This window comes from Tripterygium wilfordii, chromosome 3 (assembly GCF_013401445.1).
Source record: "Tripterygium wilfordii isolate XIE 37 chromosome 3, ASM1340144v1, whole genome shotgun sequence".
Taxonomy (NCBI): domain Eukaryota; kingdom Viridiplantae; phylum Streptophyta; class Magnoliopsida; order Celastrales; family Celastraceae; genus Tripterygium; species Tripterygium wilfordii.
Genome location: NC_052234.1, coordinates 13,101,138 through 13,104,918, shown reverse-complemented (window position 1 = coordinate 13,104,918; position 3,781 = coordinate 13,101,138). Strand labels below are relative to the sequence as shown.

At 38.6% G+C, this 3,781-nt stretch overlaps 1 pseudogene; it reads right to left on the bottom strand.

Moving 5' to 3' along the window:
- On the bottom strand, window positions 1–3,781 carry LOC119988342 (annotated as a pseudogene).

The window sequence follows — 3,781 nt, the reverse complement described above, 5'->3', positions numbered from 1 at the left end:
ATGATAAATGAACTAGGATTCAGAACTCATGCAACTCTGCTACCCAAGTTTGGATTACAAGGTCAAAAAATTCTACCACAAATCGCGATCCTAAGCCGTTTAAATAACCTGAACCTGAATCTAAACCTCCTGAATCTCGACAAACCAAATCCTGGTAATCTCCTGAATGACCTTTTTCTGGTCAACTTTGGGTTTCTTCCCTGTACCTTTCTATCCTGGAACCCAAAGTCCCCATCCATGAAACTACCTTCCGAGGCAAATTTACTGAGTCCATCAACCCCAAAATGACTGCTGGTTCCAAACTGTCTAATTGAAGCCCACGGGTCGTGCATTTGTTCATCATCCGTATCACTGCCCCATAAAGGAATGGACTTGATCGTAGGTGAACCACTATAATGTTCAAAATGAGTTCCTAAGCTAGTATGCTCCATATCAAACAATCTTCTTAATGATGTGCTTCCATTTTTCATCAGATTTAACAAGCTGCCGGTCTGGCGGGATGAAGAGAATGAAGAGCAGGCCGAAGCAGCAGAAGAAGACAAGGACGATGAAGATAATGAAGACCAATATAGAGATTTCTGGTACTCTATTATGCTTCTGATCCTCTCTTTTTGAGCCTCTTTGTTGATGATAGACATAGTATCTTCATCATTTTCTTCATGGATCTCTGATTCCATTGCTGTTTAAAATGCCTACAAGTTTCTGTATAGAATAAATGATCAAGTAAAAGAAATATGGAATGAAGAGATATGGAAATGCAGATATTAGTACCTAAAACTTAATCTAAGATTGACAAAAGCCGGCATTAAAAAAAGACAAGATTAGAGATGCTAGATAATTATGAAAAAAGACAAGAATAGAACATGCTAGCTTATAAACAATTGGGCTTAGTAGAGATACAATATTACGATTGGAATTGATTTTCAATATAAATGACAATGATGGAACCTGCTGTCTTACTAATGGCTTCAACAATTATTTAACAGACTACGCGTGCAAATACAAGCTATGGAATTAGTCAGCCTGTACCCTTAATGGGGCTAATTACATATCAACGGTTGCTTAACAATAAAGCCAAATAACAATAAGTGTTCATATCATATAATAAATTGCCTAAAGAAACTATTCTAAGCACCAAGTAGCCAAATTTATTGTTGTGAAAGACTTACAAACTATAATAGAATCAATGCAAGAAAATATATATGCACTTAGCAGCCCACTTACTGCAGAAAGGAAGTGATATTATCAAGCAACAAAGCAATTAACAGGACCTAGTTTGGTACATAGTAAAATACTTCATGAAACTGCTTACAGCGTATAGTAGAAGCTACTTCAATAAGCTGCAGTAAGAAATATGTATGTTGGAGTAACTATTCATGAGGTATCAAAATGACTGACTATTCACGAATTGTGAATACTTGTCATTCAAAATCTTCAAAGTACATATGCATTTGAGCTCCCAAAACTGTCACTTAATTTTAAAAAACAGCCTATGTGACTCAACCAGGCACTATTGTGCCCCTCCCTGACCATTGACTGAGCCAGGGGGTTTGAGATTTATCAGTCACACAGCAGGCCTATTAGTGCAGCAGCCTCTGCCAGCCTTTTTTATTTTTTGATAATATTCTTCATTTTTTTGAGGGTGAGAGAATTGAAACTTGCACCTAGGACCAGTGTCTCCTAAGGAGTTGGCTAGCATGCGGGGTAGGTCTTTACAAATCATATATAGAATACAATTAAACTACGCTTTAGATATGATGAATTATTCATTTCAAAGGAACATATGATATGGTGGACAACCACTGAAAAAAAAAACTGTACAACACCAATAAAATTATGCCAGATAGAAAATCCCACTTCGCAGCTGCATATTTGTGCTATCTTTCAGGTATTTCTCCGGTTATAGTTCTTTGTCCCAATGAACTGATCTTTAATAGTGTTCAATTTATTGACAACAACATTCATAGCCATCCGGTTTCCTGGTGAAGATGCAGAACATAAAAGTCCAATTGTCATTACGGAAACCAAGAATTCCTCAATTTCACTTCTGGTGCTCGCTTGCGCTTCATATTGATTGTTCATTGCTTTCTCTTCTATGTCTTCTTCATTTTCCATTTCGTTGTAAATTTTTTCTCCCAATAGCATTGATGGGTCAATAATTTCCATGACATGTTCAGGCAAAGCCATAGAGACAAATTCGTGAATGGTCATATTGCTTCCAAACACTTCATCAGTTGGTCTTTTTCCTGTAAACATCTCCAGCAGTAGTATTCCGTTAGCTATAAGTGTCTCCCAGTACCGAAACTTGGGTGCCCACCCCATACTCTGCAATTTGATACTAATATATTTCGTGAGAATATAAACAAATGTGTTCAGAATATTTGTTCGAGTATTGCTTAGTCAAAGTACAGTACCTGGAGGGATGTAGCCGATTGAACCCTTTAGCCCAACTGAAATGGTTTTACTATTGGATGCTTCAGAGAGAAACCTTGCCAATCCAAAGTCACCAACATGGGCGGACATATCTTCATCAAGGAGAACATTGCTTGGCTTCATGTCACAATGAACAATTGGCGTGTCACATTGGTGATGGAGGTGGTCCAGAGCATATGCAACATCAATAGCTATATTCAACCTCTGAATAAGACTCAATTTCTTAGCCTGATATTGCTCATTGGGCGTTGGATGCAGCCACTGGTCTAAATTTCCATTGGTCATGAATTCAAAAACTAGAGCTTTGAATTCATGACCTCCATGATCGATGCTTGAGCAGGCAGTGATGACTTTTAGGAGGTTACGGTGTGTATATTTCTCAAAGCATTGCATTCATCGATGAAACTTCTCAAAGCTCCCTGCTGTTGAAGGTTTAATACCTTAACTGCGATGGATTTTCCAGAACCAGGAATAATCCCCTTGTACACAGAACCAAAGCTACCTGAACCAATCAAATTTTCTGCAGAGAAGCCATTTGTTGACTTCATTAGTTCTAGGAAAGACAACTCTGATTCCCATTCTTTAGAGAGCACAAAATGCGGCCAAAGAACATAGAAGAGCAAGAACAGATGCGGCAGAAATAGTTATAGCAATAACTACTTTGGTAAAGCGAGGCTTTCTGGGTCGTTTCCTGGAGCATTTTTGTAGTAATAATTCTGTGATCCCACCACAGAGCTTATAATTTCCATTGACAGAGATGGCACTTGCATTTGCAAAGACTCCTTCTTGCGGTACTTCCCCTTCAAAGTCATTGTAAGAAAGATCAAGATGCCTCAGAGATGAAAAATTGCCAAGAAATCCAGAAATCAAGATGCTTCCATGAAGAAGATTCCCCCCCATTATTAAGAACTGCAACTGAATTGAAAGATTCGCGATGGAGCTAGGTAATTCTCCTTCGAAGCGATTACCTGCTAGACCCAATCCTTGCATACTAGTACAATTAGCCAAATCACTTAGAACACTCAAGTCACCACTGAGGCTATTACCATTAAAATTAAGTGTAAGTAAATCTTTCAATCTTCCTAGGCCGCCTGAAATGGTCCCGGTTAGCCCATTTTTACTAAAGTCAAGCATCTGAAGTCCAGAAGCATTTGCCAGTGACTCGGGGATAGGTCCTGTAAAACTATTTATCGCACCAAGAAACGTCTCCAGCTTAGGAGGTGTAAGGCCAACATACGGAGGTAATTGCCCATGCAGCTGGTTTTGAGTAACAGAGAAGAAGTATAACGAAGATATATTATAAATTGAATAAGGAACCATACCAGACAGGTTGTTTCCGGAAACCTGT